Here is an 18892-nt window from a genome sequence, read left to right on the forward strand (position 1 = left end):
TTACTTGATTGGAATGTATCCAGTGGTGAAAATCGGCCCCGCCTTCCACCCCATACTGTGGAAATAGACGTGACAGCATCTTCCTGACAAAGTTATGAGATTCGGTGAGGCTCTCCTGGGTCAACAAGGAGAAGAAAATTAAGTTCGAGATGGCTGTGGGACTTTCTGGTAGCCCTGGCCCCCGAGTGGGTGGGCACGGGGGCGGCCGTGCTGTTAGGAGGCCGCGCGCGGCCCCTGTTAGGTTTGCCGACGGGTTTGTTTGGACGACCACCCTTGGAACCGTCCGCTGAGGTCAAGGGGTTCAAAGGGCTCCGCTTGAAGCGACGTCACAACGCTGGCATTTGGCTGCTTGAATTCTGGTCCCGAACTCTGCGGAGAATGTTCAGTCCCCACGCTGTCGTCGTGAGAGTTTGTGTTAGAAAGGGACCCCTCTTGGGTAACGTTTGCAGGAGTTGTGTAGGGCATTCTGTGGCAGTGCCAAACGTTGATGAATCGGCCTGCATTGGCCAATGTGTAACGAATGTACAATTAACATCTCCCGAGGACAGCATGTCCCTGCAGTGTGGAGGGAGAGGCGGCATCTCAGTTGATGCCTCTCCGACGAGGGAGATTGGACTTAAAATGATCCAGTGACATCGCACAAACACTCACACGGTCGTCGCTAGCGGGTGGCCAAAGCCCCCTTATATATACTCCATGCAGTGGGTGAGTGCCTGAGTGCAGTGGTGTGGGTGAGTGGGTGTGGTGAGCCTGGATGTGATGTGGTGTGCAAGTGCTTGAGTGCAAGGTGGGGTGCGATGGAAGAGTGTGGCGTGGGTATGGTGAGCCGAGTGGGTGCAATGGGTGTAATTCATATTTCCAAACAACCGTAAAATCTAAATTAACATGCCAAATCAAAATGAACATGCCAGAGTTCCCAAGGGGATAGGCGTCAAAAATGTTCCCTGGCCCAAATCCCTTTTTTTCGGAAGATCATGGGCACTGAAGCACCCTCCCACCTCCCCACCCAGAAAAAAATACATGCCTGGTCACGTGGAATGTTCAAACACTTGGCTGGGTAGGAGAGGCTGTCGTTTGTCAATTGTAAGTTGGATTGACACCTTATGGGCCTCTCTGGAAAACAGGAAAGAAAAAAAACCAGCGGACTGCTTTGGGCTTAAGTCCCGAGTGGGGTGGCAGGTTGTCCTCGTGTTAAAACTCGTGCCACACAGAAAGAAAGTCCTTGGGTTCGATTCCCGAATCGGGTGCCTTCTCTGCGCACAGTTTGTATGCTCTCCCCCTGTTCTGCAGGGCGTTTCCTGCACGTTCTTTGCCTTGCTCCCATAGCTAAACAAAAAATCCACAGTACAAATGGGATTTGTCAAACATGGCAGTGCTGAAAACTTACCTGCGCGCTACTCAATTGGGATTATGCACAGCAGCAACATCGCCCTCCTACTGCGACCACTCAACGGGACCCTTCTGAGATCGTCTCGAGACTCTTGATAGGCTTTCCTGAAGTAAACAAGTGTAGTCCTCGTAATTATAATAATCATAAGCCGAGGCGGTGGTGGTGGCGCACGCTTTGTAATCCAGCACTGGAGGTGTGGGGTCGGTGGGTCGCACAAATGCTGCGAAATTCCATTCAAGTGTGGGACAAGGTGCAGCATACCCTGCCTTGCCAGGAGGTGGCAGTACAGCGAAGTGGACTAAATCTCCATCTGTGCCATCTGTGGGTATTTTTTTAATGGCGATGACGCGGCCCAGCGGTGACCGCTGATTTGCAGAGGTTCGCGGTTTAAACCCAGTGGCCGCCCCCTGGTTATTATTGCGGTGTGCATCAACGATGACACGACCACGCGCCGTCCGATTTCACTCGACGGCGGACGTCAAAAGATCCCCGTAACGTCATCTGCAAGAGTAGGCTATCGTGCGCTGGTGCCAACTGCTCCAAATCCGTGAAAGAAACGGCAGATTACTCAATTTGGATACTCATGGCTATTGTTTCGCTCCTTACTGGTCATATCTGGTTTCGAATCAACGACGTCCATTCTCCCTAGACGGTAGTATTTCTTGTCGATTTAAAGCTTTCGTGACTGCAGGGATTCATCTACTTGGTTCTTTCGGTAAAGTGACGTAGAAGGGAAATAATAAAATAATTAAAATAAAACATAATAAAATAATTCTCACGACGTTTCGGCCACAACGCAAGCAGCCGTCCTCAGGTGACGCTGTCTCCCCGACAGACCTGGTCTTCACCTGAGGACGGCTGCTTGCGTTGTGGCCGAAACGTCGTGAGAATTATTTTATTATGTTTTATTTTTATTATTTTATTATTTCCCTTCTACGTGACTTTACCGAAAGAACCAAGAAGAGTATTTCTTGTGTGTCAGGTGACACTAAAACGCGCACAAGTGGCCCCGCGAGAAACCCACCTTCTACCCTGTGTACGAAATAGTAAACCACTGTGGTCCATGCTCTTATCAGCGGAGGAGAAATCGCAAAAAATCACGAACTCCCTTCTGAAGATTCTAGATTTGAAGCTTTCGTGACTGCGAGGATTCATACTCTTATTAGGTTTTTTCGGTAAAGTCACGTAGGTAAAAAATTAAATTAAAAGTTAATAAAAGTAATAATGGAAATAAAATAAAATAATAATATATTTTATTTCCATATTTCCATTATTCCATTATTACTTTTATTACCTTTTAATTTAATTTTTTACCTACGTGACTTTACCGAAAAAATTTATGAATCCCTCCTGAAGCCCTCTAGTGGTGAGCAGACCTCTCCATCATTGGCACATGGCTCCTGAACATAACTTTCACCGGCTTGCGCCCAGGTCACTCTTGCAAATGAGACTCATCCTGGACCCGTGAGTTCTCAACCAAATAAACTTGAAATTTGAACTTGTACTTCTCTGGGTGCTCCGGTTTCCTCCCGCGTGTGTAAACACTCATTGATTGGCCGAGAACATCGTCACGTGTATGTCCACAACCCACGTTTTGTGGATCGTGGAAGCGATGCGAGGTGCAGTTGGCACGAATTATGCTTCCGTATTGAGACACCGATTACACTGGTCAACAAAAAAAATACATTTTTTTTTCCGGCCTGGACTTTTGCAGCTGTTCTAGACTAATTTCAGGGTGCTGATTCCAAATCTGATCTCAGATTTGCTCTATCACATCTCATTTTTATGCTATCGGCATACCCCATTTTCATTGATTTTACCCGAAATTAACTCTGTCACTTATGATTGAAAGTTGTTGCGAGTCAGTGACTGCTTTAGTGTGGTGCTGTATTTTTAGGATGGTGTGTTTATAATATAATTTTATGTAGATATCCACATTTATTTCATATTTTTCTTCTGCAGTTTTTATTGAAAATGCAATATTTGATATCTCAAAAACCTGATGTGATAGACAAAAACTGATGTCAGATTTGGAGTCAGCACCCCAAAATTACATTAAAACCGGTGAAATACCTTATACCAGAAAAAGTGTGACCAGTGTTATTGACATCAACCCGATGGAAAGCGGTGGGGTGCATTCTCGCCCATCTGCATCCCACTCGGTAACGACGAGGCATATCATATGCCTGTGCTCAGAGTTTCCACACAATGCAAGGGATTGGTGGTGGTGGTGGTGGGTTGCTTACAAGCGTACAAGGTGGAATCTGCCTCGGTAGCCCACAATTGTACCCTCATGGCACCAAAACGTCACTGCATCATCCCTATTTCAATTAAGGGGGAAGAAAGAATTGTAGACTTGAGCCGACACCTACAGGATCAGATCTGCAGGTTTGTGAAGCACGTTGATGATTGAGCTAAGGGGCTCCCCCAAGTGGGGGGCTGGTTCTGGGGGTGGCTGTGGAGCCTCAGAAATCGAGAGACGTACCCCCACTCCCTTGGGGGGGTGGTTGGCTGATATGCCACTTTTGAAGGAGATTCAAAGAGCAATCTGGAGACTGAGACCAGGTAAAGCATTGGGCAGGGAATACCACCCCAGCGAATTGAAATGAGTGTTTTCATTGCGTGCAAGCTGCTGTACGCCACATGATAACATGCTGCTTGGACCACCGCAAGGAGTGGTTCCTAGGAATGGGAGGATGCCCTTGGTTACCCTTTTATAAGAAAGGGGCCTGCCGCATTGGTTTTAACAACGACCGGGTCATGCTGCCCCCTTTGGCGTGCAAGAAAGGAGCCTGAAAACGATTTGTCAGTGTGCTCTTGCCCGGCAAGGTGAAGAGAAGCTTCCGGAGCCCAAATATGGGGGTTGAGGCAGTGTTAAACCAGGCACAGTTGCAGTATTCTATGTCACATCGACTACAGCAGAAGTACATGGCATTTCAACAGAACTGGCATTAATGGTTTGTTGGACTGATCAAGGCCTATGCTATCCAGGGGTGGATTAAGGTTGTCGTCGGCCTTCAGTGACAACGTTCTACAGTTGGTGCTGCTGCCCACGTCACTATTGCCGCTGTCACTCACTTGCTTGTGCGAAAACACACCATCTGAAGATGTTTATTTGCTAATTTTGCAATGAAAGAAATCTCGAAAAATACATCTCCGGTGTTACTTTCACTCGCCTTGTGAGAGAAAAAAAAACGATTGACATGACCGCCTCTTTGTATTTACACTGTGCCTATCCTTGCTATATATAAATATATTTGTTGAAGACTTTATCTTGCTTACTTTTCTTTTTATCATACAGACAACAACAAAACCATGGTCAAATGTGTTTTTAGTCGGCCCTTTAGTTTTTCTTGGCCCGAGGCACAGAGCCTACTGTGGCCTTTTGGATAATACGGCCCTGATGGTAACATCAAAAGGCCAGGGCTTTAGGTTGTTTTACACGTTTGTGGAACTCCTGACCCCCTGCGTAGAATCGTTAAGGACCTTCATAACGGTGAAGCAGGCCCGGGTCAAGCTAAGCGGGTCAGGAATCATGGCAATTTCCTGTTCACCTTGAGGTGTGGCAGGGATGTCCCCTGAGCCCCCTACATTTTTTAACATTTATGACCACGTAGTTTGAGATGCCCTCTGTTGGCTGTGGCTGTACCAGTATAATTTCCATCTGGTAGAGATAGTGGGGGGGGGGGGGCTGATGTCCTCGTTCCATCTATAATTGATGGCTCCAGGCTGATGACCTGGCTGTACATTCTAAAGACTTGGGAGAACGTTCCTGAACATGGAGCTTGCCATGAAAAGGTGGCGCTTGCTATGAACCATTTTGGGTTCAACGAGGCTGGATCGTGCGAGGAGCTAGCTCGCAGATCCTTGAAAAATGTGGACGAGATCAAGACCGTCCTACGTCGGAAGGGGGTTCCGAAAAGATGCTTGCTGGGCACGAGGTGGAAGCCGCAGTCGAGGAATGACAGGAGACGGAGGAGCGACGGGGTGGCTGAAACCTGGAAAAATTGGCACCGTGGGGGAACATCATGGGTAATGCCCTTTCTAGGAACCTCGGTTGTGGCCGAGTGCCGGGGTGCATCCCTGACCTCTGGCCAACAAGGCATTGACACTTCACGTGCCTTCAGAGTGCATCGAGCCCTGGCACAATCTACGAAGTGACATCACCGCAATGGCACTTAACGGTGAATGGTCGTGGTGGTGGGTGAGTTCCCGCGTGGCCTGGGTGAAGCCTTGGCTGCGGTGGTTGATTACTGAGTTGCAGAGAGTACCTGGGTGTGAGGTGGGTGAGTATCTGAGTTCTGTGGCTCGGTGGGGTGGGTAGGTGAGTGCCTGGGTTTGAGTGGGATGCGGCAGGTCAGGTGGGCGAGTCGGAGAGTGAGTAGCGCTTGGGTGAGTTGTTGAAGGGAGTGGGGGGTGATTCGGTGGGTGAGCAGGAGTGTTGCTGTTACCACGCTGCGCTATCAAGCCCGATAACCCGAGTTCGATTCCCGCTCACGGTCAAAACCAGTGACGATTATTGGAAAAACCGGACATGGGCCTCCCCTCGACTTGGCCTCAAATGAATACCCGATGCGGTGTGTAAACATCGCCACTCGGGGAGATAAAGGAGGCCGGTTGTGGTACTGGCCACCCACCCCCTCGTGTGCCGTGTCGGCCTTATAGGTGCTACTCGCCAACAGCACTTGCCCCAAAAGGTCTGTTGAGGCTGTACGGGGGAGCTTTGTCTCTGTGATGGGTGGCTGAGTGACAGGCGTGGCAAGAGGACCCTTGCTCCGGACTCCATGGCAACGCAGCCCAGCGTCGTCGTGGGTTTATCACGGCCTGGCGGCGGTGTCTGTGTGGGTGCAGTGGATTTGTGTCGAGGCTGCTGGGCAGATGGGGGTGGTCACACGGTGTGGTGTGGGGGGGGGGGGGTCACACGGTGTGGGCAGGAGGTCACACCACGTGGTGTAGGGGGGGGTCACACCACGTGGTGTGGGGGGGGGGGTCACACCGCGTGGTGTGGGGGGGGGGGGTCACACGGCGTGGGCAGGAGGTCACACGGCGTGGGCAGGAGGTCACACGGCGGTTTACGATGGGTCTGAGACGCTGGGGTGATTGCAGTGAGAATCCAGCTTGCTCACCTTGTTCGGCATCTCCGTTCAAGGGGTGGTGTTGCCGTCGTTTGAAGCGTGTCCAGCCTGCAGCTGTAGTTGATGACCTCATTTGTTGACATCAGCAGAATGTCTGCGCCGCACACAGACACAGGCAGTGAGCCCGAGGCGAGCGTCCTCGGAAGGTGTTAATATAACCGCACTTCCCGGAGAATATTCGTAAGTTGCATTCTTCGTTATTGTTAATATTGTTTAAAATATTCCGCTTGTTTATCCTGGCAAGCCTCAGCCAGTGTCAAGACTCTCTTTTGTTTAGGGAGGGTCCTGCCAAGTGTTTTTTCCACGATATGGGATGGGATGATGTAGCTGTGTGTGATCCCAGCTTCGTAACTTCTTGGGTACATTGTTCAGCATTGCTATGTTTTGGCCAGTGCCAATAACAGCGCGTGGTTTTTTAAATCCTTTATATTAAGTTCACTTGCTTGCTTGCGCGCTTACGACCGTGCAAATCTTTCGGTCGTTTTTTTAACCCACTTCCCGTGATCCAATCGAGCTGACATTTTGCACACAGACTCGTTGTGCGTGACAATTAATTTTCGTGAAAAAAAAATTCCAAACTTTTACACCTTTTAGAATTTTTTTTTTTTATATTTAATTACCAATTGCTTAATGGTGGCAGACAATCATCTGACCCATAGGTGGCAGCCATCTCAAGCCAGAGGACGAGAGGACTCTAGCCGTCCGTTTCAAAGACCAATGTAGGCTGGGTTGTGGCCCATTGAACACGCATATAAAGGATTTATAGTGAAAAACTTTGTTTTTACTGGTTAATTTTATTTTTTTTGAGCTGTGTGAAAAAACCGGACAACCCTGGAGGAAACCCATACAGAATGGGGGGAAGAGAGCGCACACACGCACGCGCACGCGCAAGCTCCACGCAGAAACGCGCGCCCGAGTCTGGAGTCGAACCCTGACCCCTGTCGCCGTGGGGCGCGAGTGTTGCCACTGCGTTGCAAGCGTGCCGCCCTGGTGGCAGCAATCTTAAGTCGGCTTAGATGCCGAGGAAGCACGGGGCGACGTTTCGGCCACAACGCAAGCAGCCGTCTTCAGGTGGAGAACAGGTCTGTCAAAGAAACGTCGTGAGAATTATTTTATTATGTTTTATTTTTATAGTTATTTCGGTAAAGTCACGTAGGTAAAAAATGAAATCAAAATTATTTCGATTTAATGCTTTCGTGACTGCAGGGATTCATCTTCTTGGTTCTTTCGGTAACGTCACGTAGAAATAAAATAATAAAAATAAAACATAATAAAATAATTCTCAAGACGTTTCGGCCACAACGCAAGCAGCCGTCTTCGGGTGGAGAAACAGTTCTGTCAAAGAAACGTCGTGAGAATTATTTTATTGTGTTTTATTTTTTATTATTTTATTTCTACGTGACTTTACCGAAAGAACCAAGAAGATGAAGCGGGCGGTGGTTGTTGGTGAGAGCGCGACGAGGCGAGGTTTGCCGGTCTTTCGGGCCCGGCACGGAAACTGTGTCTGTGCGGCAGCGTTCCCGGCTCGGCACGCCGTGCGGCCGTGAGCTAAGAGGAGCGGCGGGTCCAGGTGGGGGGTGGTCCTTTCAGCCGAGCGCTTGCGAGGTTGCTTGGGAGGGAGGAGAGGGAGCTGGGGTAGTCGACCTCCCCCCCGACTTGTGCAATCGCATCGCCGGTTGCTGCTGCTGCTGTCATGCGCGTAACCGTTGTCCGGCTTGGGCGCGACGTTGGACCGTGTCCGGCGGTGTCTTCGCTCAAACGCCGCTACGGTGGCAGGCGCGGGGAAGCCATCTCCACCGTCACCCCCCTCGCCTCCCCGACAGCATGGCGTGCGGTGCAGGGATTGTGACCAGCGGAGAGCAGGGATTGATGGGAAGGGTGGACCTTGCGCCTGCCTGTGTGTGCAGAGGACCTGAGAGATTAAGTGAGTGGTGCTGGTGGTGGTGATGATTTAAAATTGGCTTGTATTGATTACAGCGTGGGCTTGAATGTGTGGATACCAGAGGTGGGACAAAGTCATTGTTATGCAAGTCCAAGTCGAGTCGCAAGTCATCAAATTCATGACTCGAGTCTGACTCGAGTCCAAGTCACATGACTCGAGTCCACACCTCTGGTGGATACTGCTGAGCGTGTGTGGGTTGGCACCAATGTGGGGTCGTGCCAGCTGGTCTGCGATGGGTGCCCTGTCTGATGTTCATAAGCACGGGTCTTGGTTGATGGTGGTGGGGTTTGTCTTGTGGAATGGGTGACACGGGCAGCCTACGCACGGCTGCAGGCTGGTATGAGATCACCACGGAGAGATGACGCCACCCTCTCCTCGGGAGTGACGAGGCAAGGATTTTATTTCGCCAGGTTTTCCGATTCAACTCGGTGGTTTCTCACGGCCCAGGCCAATTTTACTTTGCTTATGTGTGGCGAGCGAGCCCTTGGCAGGTGCGGTCGTGAGCAGTCTTGTGTCATTTCAGAGGAGCCCAAGGACCGATTCAGAAGTCTCTCGCCACTGATGTTCGCCGTGGTCGTTAAGCAAAAACCAGGTTTGGCCATAATCTTTGGTTCTTTCGGTAAAGTCACGTAGTTCTAGATTTGAAGCTTTCGTGACTGCAAGGATTCATATTCTTAGGTTTTTTCGGTAAAGTCACGTAGGTAAAAACATTAAAATTAATAAAAGTAAAATAAAATAAAAATCACGACGTTTCGAAGGCAACACAAGCTTCCATCTTCAGGTGGAACCGTCACAGCCACGACAGCTGTATCAAGTAACAGCTACGACAGCTGTATCAAGTAAATGTTACTTGATACAGCTGTCGTGGCTGTGACGGTTCCACCTGAAGACGGAAGCTTGTGTTGCCTCCGAAACGTCGTGATTTTTATTTAATTTTACTTTTATTAATTTTAATGTTTTTACCTACGTGACTTTACCGAAAAAACCTAAGAATAAAGGTCACGTAGGTATACAATAAAATAAATTAAATCACAACGTTTCGACTGCAACACAAGCAATCATCATCACGTGGGAAAACCACAGCAATTTTTTTTGAAGTGCTTTTCCCACCTGATGATGATTGCTTGTGTTGCAGTGGAAACGTGATTTTATTTATTTTATTTTCTACCCACGTGACTTCACCGAAAGAACCAAAGAGTATGGATCCCTGCAGTCACGACAAACTTCAAAACCAGGTTCGTGGCGCGGTGCAGCGAGCCCCGTTGAGCTATATTCTCGGTTCTTTCGGTAAAGTCACGTAGAAGGGAAATAATAAAATAATATAAATATAAAACAATAAAATTCTCACGACGTTTCGACTGCAACACAAGCAATCATCATCAGGTAATCACACCTGATGATGCTTGTGTTGCAGTCGAAATGTCATGAGAATTTTGTGTGATTACCTGATGATGATTGCTTGTGTTGCAGTCGAAACGTCGTGAGAATTTTTATTGTTTTATATTTATATTATTTTATTATTTCCCTTCTACGTGATTTTACCGAAATAACCAAGAATATGAATCCCTGCAGTCACGAAAGCTTTAAATAAAAATTTCTCTGTTGAACTGTGAATCATTTTTTTTTTAAGGGCCGTACACTTATTCACAATTTTACATACTTTAGCCCCTTAGTATTAGTTACACTTTGTAATTTTAGTATAGTTAGACTGTATACCACTTATTTCAGTTTTAAGATTCCTACATGTTGAATGTATGCACCTTCCTGCCATAGTAAATTCCTTGTCTGTGCAAACTTTCATTGCGAATGAAACATTTCTGATTCTAACCTCTAATCCACCCACATTTGATAGGCGGCGTTCATCGAATGTCACCCGCTTTGCGTGAGCTTGCTCCAGGTTCGTGAAGCATCGGCGAACTGGAGGAGGAATCTCCAGAGGGAGGAAAAAATAATTATGGGCGCGGGGAATACGCGCAGGAGGATTTGCGGTGGCTTGCGAGATTTTGAAGGTGGTGCATAAATAGCAAGATACAGTAGGGGGGTAACTCTCCACAGTAATAGCAGCAATCGTGATATGATCATAGAGAACCGCAGTGACGAGATATAAACTACCTCGCCTGGTATACAGGAGGTCGTAGATTCGATCCTGACCTGCTGTTCATTTGGAGTTTGCGGAGTCTCTCTCCCCGTGGTCGTGTGGGTTTCTCTCCGGGTTTTCCCCTCCACATTTAGAATTAACATCACACGTTTAGAGAGTGTTTGGCTGCTATAAATGTCCACACGATGACAAGCCACTTGGTTGCGCTATCATTTGTGGTCAGGTGGCTTCTGAAAAATACCTCTATAGCTCAATGGGCCTTATATAGTAAAATAAAAATAGTTTAGTTTAAAAATAGTTTTTCGATTTAAAGCTTTCGTGACTGCAAGGATTCATCTTCTTGGTTCTTTCGGTAAAGCCACGTAGAAGAGAAATAATAAAATAATGAAAATTAAACATTATTAAATATTTATATTTAAAGCTTTCGTGACTGCAGGGATTCATCTTCTTGGTTCTTTCGGTAAAGTCACGTAGAAGGGAAATAATAAAATAATAAAAATAAACATTATTAAATACTTATATTTAAAGCTTTCGTGACTGCAGGGATTCATCTTCTTGGTTCTTTCGGTAAAGTCACATAGAAGGGTAATAATAAACAAATAAAAATAAAACAACATAATAAAATTAGTATTTAAAAATGAGTATTTTATTATGTTTGATTTTTATTATTTTATTATTTCCCTTCTAAGTGACTTTACCGAAAGAACCAAGAAGATAAATAATTGTTTGTGCAGCCGTTTGCCGGCCTACTGCTGGGTGGAGAACTCCCCACGCCATATTTGTGATGGGGGGGGAGGGTGGTTTTTGACCATACTTCACAGCTGACCCATACAGATTTGACGAAGTGTGAAAGAGGCCCAGGACCGGTTTTGAATATCGCTCGCCTGCCACCCACATTGGCGGCTGTGGCCTGGAATTGAAGTTGAGGTCGCCCGGTTTTCGGCGTGACGCGCGCTATCATCGGCGGTGTTTGCCGGTGGTTTGTGGCAGCACTTGCACCCAGCAGTCTGCGTGGGTCTGCATGGTGAGGGGGGGGATCTTTGTCCTTTTGTCTGCGTGGGTGCAGGTTGTGCCATCTCGCAGGCGGCGACTGCCTCCGTGTGGGTCACCTCTCTGCGGGTCACTGGTCTGCAAGCGGAGGTACGTTGCTACCCCACCACCACTCACATCTGTCGGTAAGTAATGGGGGGGGGGGGGGGGAGAGATCCCGTTTTTGACAGCGGCGCCACCATCCGCAGGACTCCTCCGGAATTCTTAACTTCAGCAATCGGCAATCGTCGCACAGCGCCCCGACAGGATGGACAGAGAGTGTAAGTAATGATGTGCCGATTATCCTGCCGCCATCAATAAATTGTCAAGATTCACGGCCACAATCGGAATCTCCAAAATTACAAAAGCAACATTCAAGTAACAAACGAAGCAAATCGACGTCGCAGCAGCAGCAACAGCAACAACAAAAAAACACCAAAGTAAAAATTGCAGTAAAAATTGCAAGAAATGGAATCCGTTTGAAAGGAGATGGCGAAAAGTGCCGCAGAGAGGGATCGAATCGTGAACCGAATCGTGACCCAAAGCCGTGAACAATTCTTCGGGGGCACAATCGTTACCAGGCCTACGGCTCGCGAATGTGATGGTAGTGTAATAATCCTTCTTGAGACGGCTTCGGAATCAGTCCTCTTTATTTCCACTCCACAATACACTTTACTCACTCACTCTCCGTTGCTGGCAGACAACGGAGAGAGGACAGACTTCGCACTAAGTCCCCACCGCGCACGTGGCACCCAGAGCCCCCGTCCGCGCGTGACCCTGCTCTTGTCGGTTTCCAGTCTGCTCTCGATCGTTCCTTCTCACTCGCTCTTAATCCCTTCGTCACGTGGTCCCCCCAGCCAATCGTTCATGGACAGCTTCGACCATTCTCGATGGTTCCCTGTCAATCCCGGGACCACGCCCCTCATCCGGCTCCCCATTAGCTGGGGCCCCGAATGGCCAGGCCAATCACTCCTGATGACATGCCGTGATCACGCCTGGGCCATGCTCCCTATCTCAACCCTTATTGGCTACAAGCAGGACCGGCAAGCCAATCCCCACGTGAACCCTCTATGGCTGTTATTACAGTAGAATAAGCAGCGGGGAGAGACATCATTGGCAAGATGTGCCAGTAGGCAACCATGTTAGGGGCTACGGTTAACCATCAGGGATGTCGGTAGGCACTGCAACTGATACGATGTGTCCACGCGCGTGTTGAGATATGTTCGGCAACGGACTTGTTATCAATGTTGTCACTGCGAAGTGCATGTCAGTGTTGTCTAATAAAGACATTGTCAATGAAGGACACGGCTTGCGTGGGTTTTTTTGGGTACCATCGTGGGGCGTGGAGCAGAGGTCGCAACCGGGTACCCGATACCTGTACCCTACCCGATACCCGGCTACCCGTACCCGTTTGCGACCCTGGTGCGGCCGGGTACGGGTAGGCCGTGAGTCACCGGTGAATAACCGTTTGTCACTCATTTCGGGTAGGGTACGGGTAGCGTACAGGTACCCGTACCCGGCTGGGAACGGGTACCCGTTTGCGACCCTGGTGCGGCCGGGTACGGGTACGGGTAAGGAATCGAACCCCGTTTGCGACCTCTGGTGTGGAGAGGCCGTGTGAGTGGTGTTAAGTCACTTTAGATGACCGGTGGTGGCTATGCACGTGGCCTCTAGTCCAGCACTTTGGAGGCAGAGAGGGTTGGTGAATCACACACGGATGTGATAGCTCCCCATGGGTGCTCTGGTGTGGAGAGGCCGTGTGAGTGGTGTTAAGTCACTTTAGATGACCGGTGGTGGCTACGCACGTGGCCTCTAGTCCAGCACTGTAGAGGCAGAGAGGGTTGGTGAATCACACAAGGATGTGACAGCTCCCCATGGGTGTCGAGGCGGACGGAAGGTACATCCAAAATGTGGACCCCACCTCTTCTATCTGTATGGGATCGAGTGTTGCCCCCTCGCACACATAGGTTTTCTCACGTTCCGGTTTCCTCCCATACGTATATGCGCTCATTGATTGGCTGAAAACATCTTAGCATATAGAGGGCCGCGGAACTTGGACAATTGTTGTTGGCGCCAGCTCACCGCCTGGCTGCTGCCTTCCCCACTCATCTGTGGGTTCCACCTCATGCCTCTGAGTCGCCCTCTCTCTTCGGAAGTAAGCAAATACCATGCGGCTGTGGTGGCGGCATTGTTACAAGTTGAACTTAACACATCCCTGCGGAGGGAGCTGGTAGGAACGTTGGGTTGCTCGGTCAATGGCCAGGGTCAACGGCGGTGTGGTGTATTCCGCAAATATGGCCGACTGTGAGGGCGGGCACAAGCCGGCGTGAGTAGGTTAAACGTTGAGTTTTATAAGGGCACCACGGGGTGACCAGCCCCTCCCCACCCAGCCCCACCCAGCCCATCCCCACCCTCCCCACCCTCCCCACCCAGCCCCACCCCTCCCACCCCCCATCCAGCCCCACCCAGCCCCTCCCCACCCTCCCCTCCCCACCCAACCCCACCCTCCCCTCCCCACCCAGCCCCTCCCCACCCTCCCCTCTCCACCCAGCCCCACCTCTCCCATTTTTGGATGCACGACGGACGGACACAATAATCCCCTGTGGGCTGGTGTAACCAGGAGGTTGCTACCAGTATTAGTGTACCTGGCGTGAAGGACAAGGCCTGACATTTCATTTCGCGTCTCGTTGCGTTACAGCAGCGCTCCGACCTGACAGTTGCACAGTGCGCGTAGGAGACGAACTTCCATATTTTTTTTTATTTTTAACACCGATTTCGTTTTCCTTTTGGATTTTGCGGATCGTTCGCGGAATGTCTTAAACATCTTCGTGTCGGCACGCGAACGAAAGTGACCTGACGCCCACAGCTCCACGTGACGCGATTTTTTTGGTGGAAAAAGTGACGCCGCTTCCAATTTTGGGTCGAGCTGATGCAAACAAAATAATCGGATCGTCCAAAATTTCTTAGGTAAACTTTTTTTTTTCTCTCTTTCGGATTAATACAAAAATCAGGAATACATTCCCAAATGGGGCATCCCGGTAAACATGGAAAATTGTTGCACCACAGTTGGGCCAAAGGTTCCAATCGCAAGCCAACTTTGTGCTCAACATTGCCTTATTTTACCTGGGATGGCATCTGCGATATACACAAGGCCCTCTTCTGCCACAAACAAGACACCATTACATGCAGGTTTTATCATGGGACCTTTTTGCCAGTGTCAATGGTATGAAAAATAAGAATAGGTTTTACCCTTTCTGCCAATAAAACAAGTATTAAGATGTTAAAACACCAAATAGAAACATTTTGCAAGGAAGAAACTCTGCATTAACCACGCGTACTTGTGGTGAACATGCAAAGAAACACGTGGCTCTGATAATAATATAATGGCATTGTCTCTGAAACTGATTGGCCTACACCAGAGGACAGCCTTGTTCTCTACGGCCTAGCCTCACCAGTGTCAGACCAGAGAAACCAGAGGTGGGACAAAGTCATTGTTATGCAAGTCCAAGTCGAGTCGCAAGTCATCAAATTCATGACTCGAGTCTGACTCGAGTCCAAGTCACATGACTCGAGTCCACATCTCATAGGTGGGACAAAGTCATTGTTATGCAAGTCCAAGTCGAGTCGCAAGTCATCAAATTCATGACTCGAGTCTGACTCGAGTCCAAGTCACATGACTCGAGTCCACATCTCATAGGTGGGACAAAGTCATTGTTATGCAAGTCCAAGTCGAGTCGCAAGTCATCAAATTCATGACTCGAGTCTGACTCGAGTCCAAGTCACATGACTCGAGTCCACATCTCAGAGGTGGGACAAAGTCATTGTTATGCAAGTCCAAGTCGAGTCGCAAGTCATCAAATTCATGACTCGAGTCTGACTCGAGTCCAAGTCACATGACTCGAGTCCACATCTCATAGGTGGGACAAAGTCATTGTTATGCAAGTCCAAGTCGAGTCGCAAGTCATCAAATTCATGACTCGAGTCTGACTCGAGTCCAAGTCACATGACTCGAGTCCACATCTCAGAGGTGGGACAAAGTCATTGTTATGCAAGTCCAAGTCGAGTCGCAAGTCATCAAATTCATGACTCGAGTCTGACTCGAGTCCAAGTCACATGACTCGAGTCCACATCTCAGAGGTGGGACAAAGTCATTGTTATGCAAGTCCAAGTCGAGTCGCAAGTCATCAAATTCATGACTCGAGTCTGACTCGAGTCCAAGTCACATGACTCGAGTCCACATCTCAGAGAGAAACACCACAAGGCGAACACAGCAAAGACTGCACCATCACAGCATTTATAGCTTGAGGTAAGCAGCTATATCATGGGACCTTCTTCTTGGTTCTTTCGGTAAAGTCACGTAGAATGAAAATAATAAAATAATAAAAATAAAACATAATAAAATAATAAAAATAAAACATAATAAAATCATTCTCATGACGTTTCGGCCACAACGCAAGCAGCCGTCCTCAGGTGGAGAACAGGTCTGTCGAGAAGACAGAGTCTGAATGACACACCCCAGGCTTGGAGCGTCTATTTAAGCTGGGATGGAGGGGGGGGAAGAGCGCCTTGACAACATAATTTGCCTATCAAGAGTAATTTATATTATTTATGGGAAATGCAGATATGCGATTAGTACTACTTGTGAAATGCGTAGGAGGTTTGGCGGGGGGTTTAAAGTCATATCTGCATTTTCCATAAATATGCTAAATTCCTCTTGATATGCAAATTCTTAAATATAATAATCCCCTGTGGTACTGGTTACACCAGCCCACAGGGGATTATTGTGTCCGTCGTGCAGGGAGGGGCTGGGTGGGGAGGGTGGGGCTGGGTGGGGAGGGGAGGGAGGGGCTGGGTGGGGAGGGTGGGGAGGAGCTGGGTGGGGAGGGGCTGGGTGGGGAGGGTGGGGAGGGGCTGGGTGGAGAGGGTGGGGCTGGGTGGGGGGTGGGAGGGGTGGGGCTGGTTGGGGAGGTGCTGGTCACCCCGTGGTGCCCTTATAAAACTCAACGTTTAACCTACTCACGCCGGCTTGTGCCCGCCCTCACAGTCGGCCATATTTGCGGAATACACCACGCCACCGTTGACCCTGGCCATTGACCGAGCAACCCAACGTTCCTACCAGCTCCCTCCGCAGGACAATGTGTTATTAATAGATCAAGAGTGGGATGGTGTGCTTTTGGGAAAATGGAAATGATAATTTGCCCTTGAAAGGCAAATTTTCACCGGTGTGATGTACTAGTAACGAATTGCAATGTTTTGTTTACCGGACAAGCAACACTGATTGGCTGTGTCTGGTGGTAGCGGGTTCAACGACACATTTATATTTACGCGATCATCTAAAAAAAAAACCTCGTGGATAATATTTGTCGCGAAAGCCTCCAATGTTGTTAAGGGGCCGTCCATAAATGACGTCACGCACCTGGGGGGGTGGGGTCAGACATTTGTGACGATGTGTGACGAGGGGGGGGGGGAGAAATGTGACGTCACATCAAAATGCGCAACTTTAAATAAATATAGACAACACGTTCTACTTAATTAAATAGACTTTTTAATAAATGTTTTTCCTACAACATCAGAGTGCAGCGCCACATTAAATACGCACTACAATGACAATAGTTTAAAGCGATTTGAAGCATGTTTTATTTTTTGGGGGGGAGGGGGGGCAGAGCTTTGTGACGTCATATTTGAGGGGGGGGTCTGAATTTTTGTGACGTCATATTTGAGGGGGGGGTCTTACTTTTTGTGACGTCATATTTGAGGGGGGGGGGGGTCTGACTTTTTGTGACGTCGTGTGACAAAGGGGGGGGGGGTCAAAAATCGTCCAAAATCGCGTGACGTCATTTATGGACGGCCCCTTACACTGAGAGACTGACGGATAACGATGATGGGACGGGCAGTCGATTACAAATATGATGTTGATTTTCATCCAGCAGTGGATGGACCACGATGATACAAGTGCAGTATAGAGAGAGAGAGAAAGACACGTGCATGCTAGGGAGTTTCACTGAATGACAGAGAAGAACTCGTAGATTCAGGGAACTCAACCTGGATACATCACGTCGGGTTAAGGAGGCTTGGGCTAGACACATCTTCTCAGCTGTCAACCCATAAGGTTGAGCCGTATTCTTGTACAGGGACATTGAGTTTACTGGTCCATTTTTTTTGGTCTGTTTGTTTGTTTCTCCATTGTGATGGTACTTTGTCGGATGAACCTTGAGATGTATCAGGGCATATTTAGTGACTCCCTTGCCTCTTACTCGATTTTACACGCCTATCGTTTTGGGATTTAAATATATCGTTTGTTCGTGTTGCTGACCCGCCCCACCTTCATGGAACAATCTGTGAAAAATAACCTCATATCTCGTTGGATTTATACTGGTAGGAACCTCCTGGTTACACCAGCCCACAGGGGATTATTGTGTCCGTCCGTCGTGCAGGGAGGGGCTGGGTGGGGGGTGGGAGGGGTGGGGGGTGGGAGGGGTGGGGCTGGGTGGGGAGGGGCTGGGTGGGGGGGTGGGAGGGGTGGGGCTGGGTGGGGTGGGGTGGGGCTGGTCACCCCGTGGTGCCCTTATAAAACTCAACGTTTAGCCTACTCACGCCGGCTTGTGCCCGCCCTCACAGTCGGCCATATTTGCGGAATACACCACGCCACCGTTGACCCTGCAGGCCATTGACCGAGCAACCCAACGTTCCTACCAGCTCCCTCCGCAGGAATGTGTTCATTTGTACACCCCCCCCCAACCCTACGCAACATGGCTGTCCCGGTAGCATCCGGTCGGCTCCCAACCCTACGCAAGATGGCCGCCCCAGTGGCATCCGGTTCGCACCCCTCAACAAAGCCTCCGTAAGATGGCCGCACCGATGGTATATGCCCCCCCCCACCGCCCTACGTAAGATGGCCACGCTGACATCCGTTCCCACCCGAACCCTACGTAAGATGGCCGCCCTGGTGGCAATGAGTTCCCCCCCCACCCCCCAACTATATGTAAGATGGCCGTCCTGGTTGCCCCCCCCCGCACAACCTTGCGTAAGATGGCCGCCCCGGTGGCATCAGGTCTCCCACATCCATACGTAAGATGGCCGTCCTGGTTGCACCCCCCTCACCAACCTTGCGTAAGATGCCCGCCCCGGTCCCCAACCCTACGTAAGATGGCCGCCCCGGTCCCCAACCCTACGTAACCTGCCCCCCCCCCTCTTAACCCTACGTAAGATGGCCGCACCAGTGACCCTCCTCCCCAACCCTACGTAAGATGGCCGCACCAGTGACACACACCCCCCTCAACCCTACGTAAGATGGCCGG

The 18892-nt window shown here is 49.4% G+C and overlaps 1 long non-coding RNA gene across 1 annotated transcript; it reads left to right on the plus strand.

The window, feature by feature from the left end:
• The first annotated feature begins 8643 nt into the window (after positions 1-8643).
• Positions 8644-12894, plus strand: LOC144736919 (uncharacterized). Its single transcript, XR_013588846.1, has 2 exons — positions 8644-9059; positions 11632-12894. It is a non-coding gene; the product is annotated as an uncharacterized LOC144736919 (long non-coding RNA).
• The last annotated feature ends 5998 nt before the right edge of the window (positions 12895-18892 follow it).

Source organism: Lampetra planeri, chromosome 63 (genome assembly GCF_965212315.1).
Source record: "Lampetra planeri chromosome 63, kcLamPlan1.2.h2, whole genome shotgun sequence".
Taxonomy (NCBI): Eukaryota; Metazoa; Chordata; class Hyperoartia; order Petromyzontiformes; family Petromyzontidae; genus Lampetra; species Lampetra planeri.